Here is a 16,546-nt window from a genome sequence, read left to right on the forward strand (position 1 = left end):
AAATGGGATGCATTTTATGGACTCATAGATCACCAGGCTTAAAGAATACGTAGAGTGTTCGCTATGGCATCCCCTCTGCGACAAGTTTGGCTGGAAACCAATAGTCCAGTCTTCGCCGCAACACTTCTAGTGATGAGTAACTTGCAAGGTGGCTTGTTCCATTCTTAGATGGATCTAATTATTTTAAAAATATTCCTCACTCTATTTGTTGAAATTATCTCTCCTTTCACAGACTTACCTTAAAATATCAAAAGATTTTATATTATCTCTCTAAGTCTTTCCTTTTTCCAGGCTAAACTAGGGTCTTGGTTGAATCCATAGTTTCTGTGGGCTTATTGTCACCTTATCTTTAAAGTAGCAACACTTCACTTCTAGGTAAAGTATCAGATTTCCTAACCTAAGAAAAATCTAGAGACAATAACAATAATACCTTCTATCCTATGTTATGAAGGCCAAATAAAACAATAAAGATGAAGTTGCTTTAAAAATATAGCATTCTCTGTTTATAGCAGCACAATTCACAATTGCAAAGCCGTGGAAACAACCCAAGTGCCCATCAATTCATGAGTAGATTAATAAAATGTGGTATATGTATACCATGGAGTACTACTCAGCTTTAAGAAACAATGGTGGTATAGCACCTCTTGTATATTCCTGGATACAGCTGGAAACCCATTCTACTAAGTGAAGTATCTCAAGAATGGAAAAACCAGCACCACATGTACTCACCAGCAAATTGGTATTAACGGATCAACACCTAAGTGGACATATAGGAGTAACATTTATCGGGTGTCAGGAGGATGGGAGCGGGGAGAAGGGGATAGGTATATACAACCACAACAAGTAAGAGGTGCAGCGTTTGGGGGATGGACACGCTTGAAGCTCTTACTCGAGGGGGGAGGAGGGCATGGGCAATATATGTAACCTTAACACTTATACCCCCATAATACGCTAAAATAAAATAAAAATATATAGCATTCTCCAAATATCATATATACAGTATTAGTATTATTAGAAATACGGATACCAATGTAGGATCTCAGCTCAAAGAATCTTTCACTTACAACAAAATATTGACCAAGTAGTTACCCAAAAGAAACTGAGCTTGACAATTCAGTTCTCAATGTGAAGAAAGAAGCAAAACCATCTCGTATCCTCAATCACCTTGGTTCATGCAATTCATGACTTTGAGTAATATTTTATTAAGTCCTTAGTTTGTGCTAGGCACTGTTCTAGGAATTAAGGATGCCAAAATAGGCAAAGCAGACACAGGCACTGTCATCTCTGAAGGAATTTATATTTTAATGTGGGGAGTCTGGCAATATATAAATAAACATATCTGATGTTGATAAATGCTATGGAAGCATCAAGAGTATTTATAGTTAAGGAGAGGAATATTATTTTATATAGATTGGATAGGGAAGGCCTCGTTGATAAGATAACATTCAAAGTTAAACCAGAAGTAAATGAGGGTGTTAGTTGTGTGGATAGCTGGGGGAAACATGTTCAGAAAGAGGAGGTAGATAGCATGTGCAAAGGTCCTGAGAGAAAGAAAAACACAACAGCCAATGTGGCTGAAGCAGAGAGAACAATAAGGACAGTAGCAGGAGATATAGACACTCATAAGGACTCCAGGCTTCCTTCTAGGTGAGATGAGAAGCCACTGGAGGGCTATGAACAGAGGAGTGATGTGATCTGGCTTAGGTTTTAAGAAAAAAATCATCCTACTGTATGATACATAGATCACAAGGAAACTGGTGACAAAGTATTCCAGTAATTTATGCAAGAAATAATGGTGAACTGGACCATGGTGGTATGAGTGTATGTGGCTAGAAATGGTCAGATCTTAGGTATATTTTGAAGGTAGAACCATTCAGGATTTGCTGATGGACTGAAGTGGGATATAAGAGAAAGTGCCAAGGTTTGGGGCCTTGTAACAAGTTTGGCTAGAAATAAATAGTTTCCAAGCTTGAAGATGCTCCAATGTCTTTGGTTTGCATAATGAATGGGTTAGAAATTACAGAGCATTTGGAAGCCCAAAGAGGAAAGGCAGAAAAGGGTTGAAAAGATAATCCATGGCTCAATTGTGAAGGACCTCGTACTTCATGCTAAAAAAAACTTGGACTTTATCCTGTAGGCAGTAGGTTTTAGGCATAGGAAGTGATGTGACAAGCTTTGTATTTCCTAAAAATAACTCTGGAGGCACATGCAGCATGGAATAAAATGGGGTGAGATTAGAAGATGAGAGATGTTTTAGGACAACATTATAATAGTCCAGGTGAGAAATGAGGGCCAGAAGAGAGGGTGGGCAGTGGGCTCATCTTAGTGTCTGCTGCCTAAAAGTGAGGTTACTATAGACTCACAGAGGAAAGGAGATAAATGACCTTAAAGACCAAGTGATGGTCCAGGTGATGGTAAACAGGTTCCCGTGTGTCCTGATCAATGCCTGATCTATTACCTGGTCAATGCCTCTCTTATCTAGACAGTTCTAGAGATATTTTGATGAACCCCTTTCAATTCATCCAACATTTCTCCAGGAAGTGTTTATTGAGTGACTACCACTAGTTAGGTAATAAGCCAATACTTTGCCTAGACACTATAGTTTAAAAGAATATTTAGTTGGAATTAGGAATCAAAACATCTGAATTATTCAACACCCCACTGTTGCAGAATATAAAAAAACTCATTTCAATATTTATTGGTTACCATCCATATGCATTATTAGTCTCATATCCAGGTTTCTATTCAGTGAGCATTTTCAGGCATATGGTATATGTCAAGATGGAACAGATTTTGAATTGAACCTTTTGTTTAAGAGCAATGAGGTGGTAAATTGTTTCCATGTTGCAACTCAGTCAGAAATATTTTTTTACTTGCCTTTTGCTAAACAAGGAAAATATCCACTAATAATGCAGGTGACCCTTAACATTTTGTTAGTAGTCTTACATGCACAGGTAAAGTCAATGATGAGTATTTTTAAGGAGCAAGAATTCTTATTTATAGTTTGTGTACTGACTGACCTTACTTCATCTTCCTGCTAATGTGTAGGCCAAAAAGCTCCTTTAACTTTTTTAATTGAATGTTAACCTGTTGCTTTTTGTAAAAAAAAAAGATAAAATAAAACATAATATTTTTAGAGCGGTTTTAGGTTCACAGCAAACTTGAGCAAACTATACAGAGATATCATCACATATATCCATCCCTCCCTCACTGTCAACATCCCCCACCAGAGCTGTTATAACAGATGAAGCTATAGGAGACATCATCATCACCCACAGTCCATAGTCTACGTGAGAGTTCAGTCTTGGTGTTGTACATTCTATGGTTGTGAACAAATTCATGATGACGTGTACCCATCATTACAGTATCATACAGAACAGTTTCACTTCCCTAAAAATCATCTGTGCTCTGCCTATTCACCCTTCCCTCCAAATAACTGATTTGAATAAATACTAAGGAGTATGACTGCTGGATATATCATTAGGGACGTGGATGTCCAGAAGTTCCCACACCATTTGATGAAAAGACTCTCTGTGCTCCATTATATTGCTTTTGCTCTTTTGTCAAAGATCAGAGATTATTTATGTGAGTAAATTTCTGGGCTCTCTATTCTGTTCCATTGATTTATTTGTCAATTCTTTCACCAATATCACACTATCTTGATTACGATAGCTTTATAGTAAGCCTTAAAGTTGGATAGTGTCAGTTTTCTAACTTTGTTCTTCTTCCTTCAATGCTGTATTGGCTATTCTTGGTCTTTGGTCTCTCTATATAAACTTTAGGATCAGTTGTAGGTCTCCATTTTTCAGTTATTGGCTGATTTCTTTCATTGGAGTTTTGTAGTCCTCCTTATATAGATCTTGCATAAATCTTGTTAGATTTAAACCTAACTATTTTATTCTTTAAGGTTGATAAAATAAATGGTAACGTGTTTTTAATTTCAAATTCCACCTGCTCGTTATTGATAAATAGAAAAGCAATTGACTTTTGCATATTAACTTTGTATCCTGCAGACTTGCTATAACTGCTTATTAGTCCTAGAAGTTTTTTGTTGATTCTTTTCCAATTTTCCACATAGATGATCATGTCGTCTGTGAACAAAGACAGTTTTATTTCTTCCTTTTCAGTCAGTATAGTTTATATTTTATTCTATTCTCTTATTGCATTAACTAGGACTTTCAATACAATATTGAAAAGGAGTGGTGGGTGTGGATATCCTTGCTTTGTTATTAGCCTTAGCAAAAAAGCTTCTAGTTTATCACCACTAAGTATGATGTTAGCTGTAGATGTTTTGTAGGTGTTCTTTATTAAGTTGAGCAAGTTTCCTTCTATTCCTAGTTTGCTGACAGTTTTTATCATAAAGAGTGTTGGATTTTGTCAAATGCTTTTTCTTCACCTATTGGTATGATCATGTAATTTTTCTTCTTTAGCTTGTTGCTGTGATGTATTACATTAATAGATTTTCCAATGTTGAACCAGCCCTGCAATACCTGGGATAACCCCACCTGGTTGTGGTGTGTGGTTCATCTTATACATCGTTGGATTGAATATTTTGTTGAGAATTTTTCTATTCGTTTTCATGAGAGATGTTGGCCTGTAGTTTTCTCTCTTGTAATGTACTTTTCTGGTTTGTGTATTAGGGTAATGCTGGCCTCCTACAATCAGTTAGGAAGTGTTCCCTCTGCTCCTATCTTCCAGAAGAGATTTTAGAAAATTGGCATAATATCCTTCTTAAATGTTTGACAGAATTCACCAGTGAACCCATGTGGGCCTGAGGCTTTCTGTTTTGGAAGGTTGTTAATTATTGATTCAATTTCCGGAATAAATGTAGGCCTTTTATGTTGTATATTTCTTCTTGTGTGAGTTAGAAAGATTGTATCATTCAAGGAATGGGTCCATTTCATCTAGGTTTTCATTGTGGATGTGTAAGAGTTATTCATAATATTCCTTTATTACCCTTTTAATATTTATAGCATCTGCACTGATGCCCCCTCTATCATTTCTCACATTATTAATTTGTATATTCTCGCCTTTTTTCTTAGTAAGCCTGGCTAGAGACTTATCAATTTTATTGATGTTTTCAAAGAACCAGCTTTTGGTTTGGTTAATTTTCTCTGTTGGTTTACTGGTTTTGATTTCATTGATTTCTTCTTTTTCTTCTGCTTACTTTGGATTTAATTTGATCTTCTTTTTCTAGTTTCCTTCAGTGGAAATTTAGATGATTGATTTTAGAGCTTTCTTCTTTTCTAATAAATGAATTCAATGCTATAAATCCACCTCTAGGCACTGTTTTCACTGTATCCCACAAATTTTGATAAGTTGTATTTTTATTTACATTTAGTTCAAAATATTTTTTAATTTTTCTTGAGATTTCTTCTTTGACCTATGTAATGTTAGAAGTGTATTGTATAATCTCCTAGTATTTGGGGATTTTTCATTTATCTTTCTGTTATTTATTTCTAGTTTAATTCTATTGTGGTCTGAGAGCAGACATTGTATGAATTTTATTCTTTCGAATTTGTTAACTTGCATTTTATGGTCCATAATGTGTTCTATCATGTTGAATGTTCCACGTGAGCTTGAGAAGAATATGTATTCTGCTGTTTTCAGGTGAAGTTGTCAATAGATATCAATTTTATCCAGTTGACTGATGGTGTTGTTGAGTTGAACTGTGCCCTTCCTGATTTCTGCCTGCTGGATTTGTCCATTTCTGAGGAATGTTGAAACTTCCAACTATAATAGTGGATTCATCTATTTATCCTTATAGTTATGTCTGTTTTTGCTTCATGTATTTTGATGCTTTTCTTGTTAGGCACAAGCACATTAAGGATTGTTATGTCTTATTGGAGATTTGGCTCCTTTATCATTAAGTAATGCTCCTCTTTATTCCTGATAATCTTCCTTACTCTGAACAGTAGTCTGATATTAACATACTTCAGCTTTCTTTTGGTTAATGTTAGCATGGTACATCTTATTCCATCTCTTTTAATCTATATGCATCTATATATAAAGTGGATTTCTTGTATCCAACATGTAGTTGGGTTTTTAATCCACTCTGCTAATCTTTGTCTTTTAATTGGTATATTTATACCATTCACATTCAAGTTGATTATTGACAGGGACAGAGCAAGATGGTGAAGTAGGATTCTCTAGCAATTGTCCCTCTATAGACACATCAATTAGAACAACTTTCTAAGCATAAAAATACCTTCACAAGAGGGGGGGGATAAAGCAAAAGAGAGATCATAGAATCTGGTTGTGGCAAACTAATAAGAAAAGATGCTTGGAAAAAGGCAGGTAGGATGGTTTTACATTATTCACATCATCCCTCCCCCAACCTCAGGCAGTATAGCATGGAGAGAAATACTGTCTACTTGGGGGAAAGAGACAGAAGTTAGCATGAGCCTTTGCCTTGTACCTCAACACTGGGCCCATCATAGTAAAACCAAGCACCAGGCAGACCCTTATAGCTCTATATTCCAAGCTGGTATCAGCAAATTGAGCCTCTAAACCTACACTGGCACAAGGTAGGATGACAGAGCCCCAGACTTCAAGCTTGCATGGCAAAGTCTATCCCCAGGCCACATCACAGCTGAGCCAACATCAGTGTCCCTGGGCACCAGACAGCTCTCATGGCAAGCAGGCCTCAGTGGCCCCGGGCTTCAGGCACACCCCAGTCCCACACTGGCTGAATGTTCCCCAGGCTTCTGGCCCACCCAAACACCATATATGCCATAGCAGACCCTGGGCTTCTGGCAATTCAGTGCCAGCTACAGCTGCCCCAAGCTTCTGGTGGGCTCCAGCACCATGCCTGCTGCAGAGTTTTCCCAAACAAAGCCAGTCTGTGAAGACTGGAATAAACACCTACTTCTTCAAATACTCAGACATCAATCCTTGAACACAAAGATCAAGAACAATCAGGAAAACATGACATCACCAAAAGTACAAAATAAGGAGCCAGTGACTGACCCTAAAGAAATAGAGACTTGTGGTCTACTCTACCTGACAAAGAACATTCCATCCAACAGAATATACAGAACATTCAGAACATACAGAATATACAGAACATTCCATCCACCAGCTATAGACTATCCATTCTTAACTGCACGCGGAACATTTTCCAGGATAGATCATGTGTTAGGCTATAAAATAAATCTCAAGAAATTTAAAAAGACTGAAATCATATCAAGTATCTTTTCAAACCACAATTGTATAAAACTAGAAATCAGTAACAGAAGAAACTTTGGAAAATTCACAAATACATGAAAATTAAACAACATGTTCCTGAACAATTTCAATAAGGAAATTTAAGAGGAATTTTTAAAATATCTTGAGACAAATGAAAATGAAATAGAACATACTAATACCTATGGGATACAGAAAAAGCAATTGTAAGAGGAAAGTTTATAGCAATACATGCATATACCAAAAAAGAAGAGAGATCTCACCTAAACAAATAAATATTGCATCTCAATGAACTAGAAAAGCAAGAACAAATTAAGCTCAAAGTTAGTAGATGGATCCAATGGTATTTCTATTTTTAGCTCTTTGAGGTATCTCCAAATTCTTTTCCACAGAAGTTGCACTAATTTGCAGTCCACCAACAGTGTAAGAGTGTTCCTGTCTCTCCACATCCTGGCCAGCATTTGTTGTTTTGGGACTTTTTGATAGAGGCCATCTGCACCTAACTGTTTATGGCAGCACAATTCACTATTGCAAGGTTGTGAAAATAACCCAAGTGCCCATCAATTCATGAGTGGATTATTAAAATTTGGTATATTTATACAATGTAACATTACTCAATTATAAGAAATGACAGTGATATAGCACCTCTTATATTTTCCTGGATTGAGCTCGAGCCCATTATCCAAAGTGAGGTATCACAAGATTGGAAGAATAGACTCCACATGTCCTCGCCATCAAATTGGCACTAACTGATCAACACTATGGTGCTTTACACGGTAGTAATATTCTCCAGGGATTAGGGGTTTGGAGGGGGTAAACTCACAACTAATGGACATGGTAAGCATTGTAGAGGGGAAGGGCATGCCTCTAATCCTCATTTTGGTGAGGCAAAGACATAAAATGTAACCAAAATGTTTGTACCCTCATAATATCCTGAAATAAAAATAAATTTTAAAAAAAAGTTAGTAGAAGGAAGAAAATAATAAAGATCAAAGTAGAAATAAATGAAGGAGAAAATCACATATACCATTTACATCCCTCTATTATTTTCTATTCTATTTCATTAAAAATTATTTTGACCTATGTTCTCATTATATATTGCTACACAATAATACTTAGGGCTTAAAAAATGTTAGTATTATTTCAAGTTTCTGCAGGTCGAATGGGCTCCACTAGGTGGTTCTTGGTTTGGGCTTTTATGTAGTTGCAGTTAGATATAGACTGGGGCTGCAGATTTCTGAAGATTCATCTGTGTTGGATATCCTGAAAGACTCACTCATACAGCTGGCAGTTGATGCTGGCTGGCAGCTGGGGGCTCAGCTAAGCAGTTATACTTGGCTTCTCCATATGGTCTGGGTTCTCATAGCTTGGCATATGGGTTCCCAGAAAGAGCGTCCCAAGAATGAGCTTTCCAAGAGACCTGAGTTGAACCTGCAAGCTTCTTTACAATCTAGCCTCTGATGTCCCAGAATGACATTTTTGATACCTTCTATTGGCCAAATAAATTACTAAGGCCAACTCAGATTCAAGAGGCAACACAGACTCCTTTATCTCAATGATAACAGTCAGATCATTTTTGATGATATTTAACTGATGGAAATACATTCAGTTGATTTTAACACTAACTAACAGGTCACAACCTGCAGTTTGAAAAATATTGCTCTAATCTGATGAGGTAATGTCTCCTCTAGTACTAACATTTATTGAACCTGTGATTTAATTAGATCTCATGTCAGGCTCCAGAGGCAACTAATTTCTTCTACTTGAGAATGGGCAGAGGGAAGAGCAAGAGTACAAAGCAAGAGGTACAGTGAGGTCTGTTGGCACTGGTCAGGTTCCTGCCTAGAAGGACATGGCACTCTATTCTCCATCTTCCTGTTTCTTATATTTGGGTCCACGTAAATTTAAGGTAAATAATTTACTAATAAGCCACATGTAGAGTGTACAGGCATGTATGAAAGTCAGCAGTTATCAACTTTGGCAAATGCTGTGTGTTAGGGAAGGGAGTTTATAGATCTTCAGTGAGGCTGAGAGACTAGACGATTCATTGAGAAACACTTACATTCTTTAATGTTGTCCCTAGACTTTGATGGCTGTAGAAGCAACATCTTAGTAAAATGTGTCAACTATAAGATATTTCAAAGAAGATTTTTTTTTACAATCCTTGTGATATAGTTTTAATGTATATTATGTCTTAATTTTCAGAGTTGTATTTGTTCATTGAAATTCCAGTACTTGCTATGAACAGATATTTCCTATTCCTTTGGCTTATCAATGCAAGACTGAATAGAAGGCAGCAAGGTCACTAAGAAAGGCAAAATTAAGGGGTGAGCAGAAACAGTGTGAATTTGTGGACCAACTAGAATTTTGCTGAGCCAAATCATTTGGAAAACTGATTTGCAAGCTAAGGTAAACTGCTATAGGAAGGAGTTTTAGTCAATCCAAATTATAGCCATATGGTTAACTACAACATAAACATATCTCTGGAAAAAGAAAAAAGAAAAATGTTATCCTTTTATAAATTTATTCTATTGGGTTTTATGAGATGTTCCTAAATGGATAGTCAAACTTCTAAATGACCATGTAATTCCCCATCTCTGCATGGCAGGAAAAAGAAGATTATAAATATTCGAAAGCTGTTCTATTTCATGGTTGCATGGATACCAAGCAGATGGGTAGATGAACATGAAACTGTTCTTTGCAAACATAGAGAATCCGTGTCAATCCAAGCTGCATCCATCAGCCTATGCAACTACATCACTGCTTTATCCAAGAAAGACAGAGTGGATCCGAGAAAGCACTAATGAGCGAGAAAGCTGTTTGGTCTTTAGAGTCTAATGAATATTAAAAGAATAAAATAGCTGTCAATTATATAAACTTTGGATTATAAATGCCTGTGGATAAACTCTGGATACTGAAGATGTTTGGATAATATATTTAAGAGGTCCATTTAATAATCCCTACTTACTAGCAAACTACTTAACTCAAATATTCCATTTTCTTGTCTATAAAATAGGGGATGATATTAATACTACCTCCTAGGGTTTTTATGAAGGTGAACTGAAACAATGTTTGCAAAACTTATTGCACAGTGTCTGGCACATAATAAATGCTCAATAATTATAAAAATAACTATTAGGATATGTATTATGATTATTTTCTCACCACTACCAGCTCTTCCTGGGGAAAAGAAATTCTATCCTTTTTTTTCCCCTTTTATTCTATTCCAGTCTCTTATTAAATATTGTGTGCTCCTCATTGCTCTTTGTTTTTTAATCAATAAAAATGCATTTTCCTTCCATGAACTCTCACTGCTTCCCAGTAAGACCAGAGGAAGAAAACTCAGATGTCAAAAGAGATAGAGTGTCTGAAAGCTTTTTTCACAGGCAACTGCTTTATCACCCTTTTCTCCTTCAATCTGTCAGAGTTGCTGTGACCTCAAGAGTCCTTTGGACATTACTTTTTTCAGTGACTTTGTTTTCATTATTTAACTAATTAAGACTTGGCGATATCTGATTACGTGGTATTGCACACTATTAGAATTTAAGAAAATTTAGAGTTAAACCGCTCACTCTCCTCTATCTCATTCTCATCCATCACTCGCTCCCAGCCCCAGCCCCTGGCTTCCATGCAGAATTCTCCGCTACAGAACTTCTGGCAGATGGTTCTCCAGCTTTTGCATGAATGCCCCTCTGCCTTATGAGGCAGGCCATTTCCTTTTTAGACAGTGCTAATTGATGTAGACTTATTTTTTAAGCTGAGCCAAATCTAACTCCCTCCCAATAGTCTTCCTTCTGGCTTTTGGAGCATGAGAGAGAGAGAGAATATAACTATTCTTTTACATGGTAACCTTCCAACTATTTGGAAACACTTGTTCTGCCTTACCCTAATCTCACTCAAGCAGTACCAAGCTCTGATCCTCCTCTTACATATGTGAAATAATTCCACAGCATTCTACTGCCTTATCATCTTTCTCCTGAATGCCCTTTTACTTTGGCTATATCCTTTTTATACTTGGAACCTAAGGTTTCAAGCAATATTCTACCTACCACTCAACCAGGGAAGAGCAGAGTGTGGCCACACTCCCCTGAGGAAATAATGTGCTTCCATTCACTCAATCTAAAAGGGCTTTCAAAGCATTTTGTTAGTAAACATTAATAAGCCACAGTGGTCCCAAATATGAACTGCTGCAAATCAAGTAAACCTCATTCACCCTGTAACTGTACAGCTGAATTTTTAGTACAGCTGTCCACAGAGACGTCCACTTAGGTTTTCACAAAACAACTAACAATTTTTATATGACTAAATCTTCATCGTTTTCTTGCTCGGAGGCATAAAACAACTTCCTAATTATTTAACGCTCTCCTAACCCTTGTTCCATGCTACTGTCAAGTTATCTTTCTCCAGTACAACTCTGATGATGTCGTTTTCCCAGTTAAAATTCTCCTTTTATTCCTCATCACTTGAACTTGCAAAAGTTCTATGGATAAGCTCCAGAAGATGGTCTCTGGACACATTGAAGACATATATGCAGAATGTTGTATGGCAGGAAAATCCCATAGCTTTCAACAGGTTAAGAACCAAGGATTTATGAAATAAAATACACGCTTTATGGCTGGAACAACTGAAAAGAGGTTGGGATCCAGGTTGGGGAAAAAAAATCTCACAAGGGAAGGGGATTCCAGCAAAGAAACTGATCCAAAATATTTACATTGGATTCTCCCTGACATGAAACATGTTGGGCCTAAAATCTGCTGGGGCTTGATCATCTGTACCAGCTTCTCCTCTATTCTAGGTTCCAAACCACACTACCTACTGCTATAACAAAATGCCAAAGACTGAGTGGCTTAGAGAACAAACATCCATTCCTCACAATTTTTGGAGGCTGGGAAGTCCAAGATTAAGGTGCTAGCAGATACAGTGTCTGGGAAGGACACCCTTCCAGGTTTACAGATGGCCATTTTCTCGTTGTACCCTCATATGGCCAGGGAGGAGCAAGGGAAAGCAAGCTCTCTCATGTTTCTTCTCACAAGGGCACTAATGCCACCATGAGTGCTCCATCTGATGACCTAATTATCTGCCTAAGGCCTCATCTCCAAATACCATGAACACTGGGGATTATGGTTTCAATTTATGAATTTGGAGAGGACACAAAAACATACCTTTCCAGCATCAAGTCCTGCTGCTACTTCACAGTAAACCCTTATTCAAGCCACATGGAATTTGAAAAATCCTGTCCTTTCAGAGTTTTGCAGAAACTGCCTCCTCTGTGAGTCATAGTGCAGTATGTAGTTAGCTGTCAGTGTATGAGTTTTGGAGCCAAACAGACTTTAGTTCCTTGCTCTACCACTTCCAGACTTTGGAGACTTGGGCACCACTTTTTTTCCTCTTTCTTCATCTTGAAAATGGAGAAAAGACAATATTGCATAGTTCTATCATAAAGATTAAATAATATAAAACACCTATGGTGGACATTTGGTTTTCTGGTTACCCAGCATATTCTGAATACCCATACTGTATATGGAAAGTGTTCAGTCTTACGAATCCTGTCTATTCAAGGTGCAAAAAAAAAAACTCTCCCACCTCATTACAGCTGACACAGGCATGTGACCTGAGCTCCACCAACCACATCCAAGACTTCAATCCTGAATAGGTAGCTTGAAGAAGGAGGCCACTTGTGGCAATCATTTTGTTGATGATGCTATTGCAGACACATCACATTTCAGGGTCTGAGTGGCAGCAAACTCAGACCCTGATGCAGCATTGTCAGCCACAGTGATAGCTCTACTTCTCACCAGAGCCAGTTCCACAGCAAGGTTTTAATCATTGTTCCTAGAAACTCAATCTCCAGCCTGGCTCTTCAGATCAACAACTCTACAACACCTTTTTAATAAAATTCCTCTTCTGCATAATCAACCACAGTCAGCTTCTGTTGCTTGCAACTATGACCCCTGACTGATATAACAAAATAAAGCACTTAGAATGGTACTTAACATAAAGAAAGTGGACACAATAAGTTCCCTCCTCTGTGATGCTGGCCCAAGGACAGTCATTTCTCAATGTTCCAGACCTTTTGACACACCTCCAGTGAAAGCATATCACTGTGGAACTGTGAATATTTGCACTCCTGCTTGTTCATTTCTGGAATGGGCCTTTTTGAAGGCAGGAACCCCATCTTATTCACTTTACGTCTTCAGCACCCAGCAGAAGACCTGAAGAGTCATGAGTGTTCAATAAATGTCATTGAGTTCACTGCTCAGCCAACTGTAACTCCACCTAACTGTATTTCGCTCAGTCCACAGTTCATTATTTTACGCAATAAAATATCATGAGGAATTTTGTCAAATACCAGGCTGGAATAAAATTGCTAGGAGTACAGCATTTCTGCTAACTTGCCAACATATTAAAAAAACAAAATGAGGTCTGTTTGGCAAGACAGACTTTAAACACACACACACATTTTTTTTCTCAACATAAAAACAATACATCCTTCTTGTAAAAAGCTTGAAAAATTCAAGAAAGTATAAAGATGAAATTAAAATTAGTCATAATCTTACTACCCGGATAAAATCTGTTTTCGTTTTTTTGTATTCCCTTTCAATCTTTTTTTTCCAGATATATTTTACATAGCTGACAACAATAAAATCATAAAATTATATTTTCAACTTTGTATTCTATATTTTACTTACATTTTTTGTAAGATTTTCTCATACCTCCAAGTATTCTTTGCAGATATCATAATGAATCATTGTATTGTTTACAATAACTTCTTTAATGGAATGATTTTCAGACTGCACTCTCAAAGTCATATGGCTCCTAGTTGTCTTGGCAAAATCCACTGTCAAGAGCCAAGGAGGGGTGGGTGAGTTTTGCCATCCTCAGGACAGATCTGCTAAATGTCTTAAATATTAAGATTCTAAGTAAGATTTTGTTTGATTGTTTGTTTGATTGAATTTTCTCAAAAGATTGAAAATCACTAATTTAACATTCCTTTATTTTTTAACATTTAGGTTACTTCCAAGTTTCTGATAATTCAAACAATTTTGAGTTCAACTTATTGTACTTATCTATATTTTTGAAAATTTCCTGAAAATAGAATCCTGAAATTTGAATTAATGAACCAAAAGTGTAAATCTTAAGGTGCATAACATATATTTACAAGTTGCTTTCCAGACAGTTATACTGATTTGTGCTCCTTCCAACTGTGAACCAACACCAAACTCTAGCACTATTATAATCTTTTTCAATCTTTTGCTATTTTCCTGCTTCTTTTTTATTTTAAATTGATTTCTAACAGAAAAATTAAAATTTCATATATCTACCATGTTCAATATGTTGTTTTAAAATATGTATACATTGTGGAATGGCTAAATTGAGCTAATTAACATTACATTACCTCACATACATTTTTTGTGGTAAGAACACTTAAAATCTCCTCTTTTAGCAATTTTCAATCATACAATACATTGTTGTTAACTATATTACCATCTTGTACAATAGCTCTTTTAAACTTATTCTGCCTATCTAAAATGTTATAGCTATTAAAAGGCAAAAAAATTCTTTAATCATTTTAATTTACATTTAAATAATGTTTCCTATTAATTTCCATGATGTTTTATTTATGCATTACAGTTTATTTCTGAGTTCTTTCTGATGTTCCAGTGATCTTTGTGTCCAGTTTTGTTCTAGCACCATACTATTTCAATTTTTATAGCTTTGCAAAATATTTTCATATCAGGGAAGAAAATCTCTCCTATTCGTTCTTTTTTGTAACTCTTTAAACAAAATTGATTTTAGATATTCTCATCTTAATACTCCTCGAAAAGAATTTTAAAGTCATTGAGATTTTCACTGAAATAACATTAAAACACTAAATAGATTGTAAGAATTGATATCTTTTAAATGTTAAGTGTTCTCATTCAATGACTTGGCATATTTTTCCCAATATTCAAGTCATCTTTTATATCATTCATTAATATTTTATTGTTTTGCATCTCTAGGTTCTAATTCATTACATGTAAGCATGCACATAGGTAAATTATGTTTTGTTGCCTCTGTAAAGGGCATTGTTTCCATTATGGTTTCCAGTTGTTCACATCTGGTATAGTTAAACCTACTTGTTTTTATATATTTATTTTATATCATAAATACTATAAATCTTCTTTACTGAAAAACCTCTTTATGAACCTTAGTTTATTAATACTCATTGGGCACCCATTTCTGTCAGACATTATGGATTCTAAGTCACATCACTATATTCTTATCCATCACTATTCTTTTTTTCCCTGCAAATTTGTAAACCATGTGTTTTTAAAATATGCCCTAAAATTTTCTACAACAGTAAGCTCTAATTTACCATGGCTTCTAGGCCAGGCCCTTTCTATTTCAGTTCTTGCCTGCCCTTCCGGGTTCATCCCATGTCATTTTATCCTACATTTTATCCTCTGCTCCACCTACTCAGACAGACACTGTAATTCTTTCATAACTTGATTATGCATTTTCGCCTGCCTAGGATGCTTGTTTCTATTTGATTACTGGGAAATTCCTATTCATTATTTAAAGACTAACTCAAATGTCATTTCCTGTCTACAGCTACCCCTGACCACATTCTCAGACAGGATTAATTTCTTTCTTATCTGTATTACCACAGTAGTATATACATACCTCCATTATAATACAGGCCACATCATATCACATTTATTTTTTCATGTCTCTATCTCCCCTCAAAAAGCTATGGCTTCCTTGACAGCAGGATGGATATCTGGCTGCAAGCGGTGGCTCATGCCTGTAATCCCAGCACTTCGGGTGGCTGAGGCCGGAGGATCGATCACTGGAAGCCAGGAGTTCTGGCAATATAGCGAGATCCTGTCTCTACAAAAAAATAAAAATAAAAAAATTAGCCAGGCATGGTGGTGCATGCCTATAGTCCTAGAAGGATCACTTGCGCAAGGGAGTTGGAGGTTACAGTGAGCTGTGATGGCACCGCTGCACTCCAGTCTAGGTGACAATGTGAGACTCGAGTGTCTCAAGAATAAAACCTTATTCAAACTTACCCATCTTTGTATCCTCAGTAGTCAATATATTTTTCAGAATAGGCATGTGGAAATGATTAACCAATTAGTTTACTATTTTTTTTTAATTATTTTTTTTATTTTGGCATATTATGGGGGTACAGATTTTAAGGTTTCAATAAATGCCCATTTTCCCCCCTCCCCCCAAAAGTCTGAGTCTCCATCATGACCATCCCCCAGATGGTGCACATCCCACTCACCATGTATGTATATACCCGCCCCCCTCCCCCCTCCCACCTGCCCAATACCCTATTACTGTAGCACCTATGTGTCCATTTAGGTGCTACTCA

The 16,546-nt window shown here is 36.5% G+C and overlaps 1 long non-coding RNA gene across 1 annotated transcript in view; it reads right to left on the reverse strand.

Annotated features, from left to right (window-relative positions):
- Positions 1-15,790: 15,790 nt before the first annotated feature.
- The window catches only part of LOC105876133 (uncharacterized), a 126,988-nt gene continuing 126,232 nt past the window's right edge, over positions 15,791-16,546 (reverse strand). Inside the window, exon 5 of the long non-coding RNA XR_001156258.3 lies at positions 15,791-16,056. This is a non-coding gene — a long non-coding RNA (uncharacterized LOC105876133). The remainder of the gene's footprint in view (positions 16,057-16,546) is intronic.

Source organism: Microcebus murinus, chromosome 4 (assembly GCF_040939455.1).
Source record: "Microcebus murinus isolate Inina chromosome 4, M.murinus_Inina_mat1.0, whole genome shotgun sequence".
Classification (NCBI taxonomy): Eukaryota; Metazoa; Chordata; class Mammalia; order Primates; family Cheirogaleidae; genus Microcebus; species Microcebus murinus.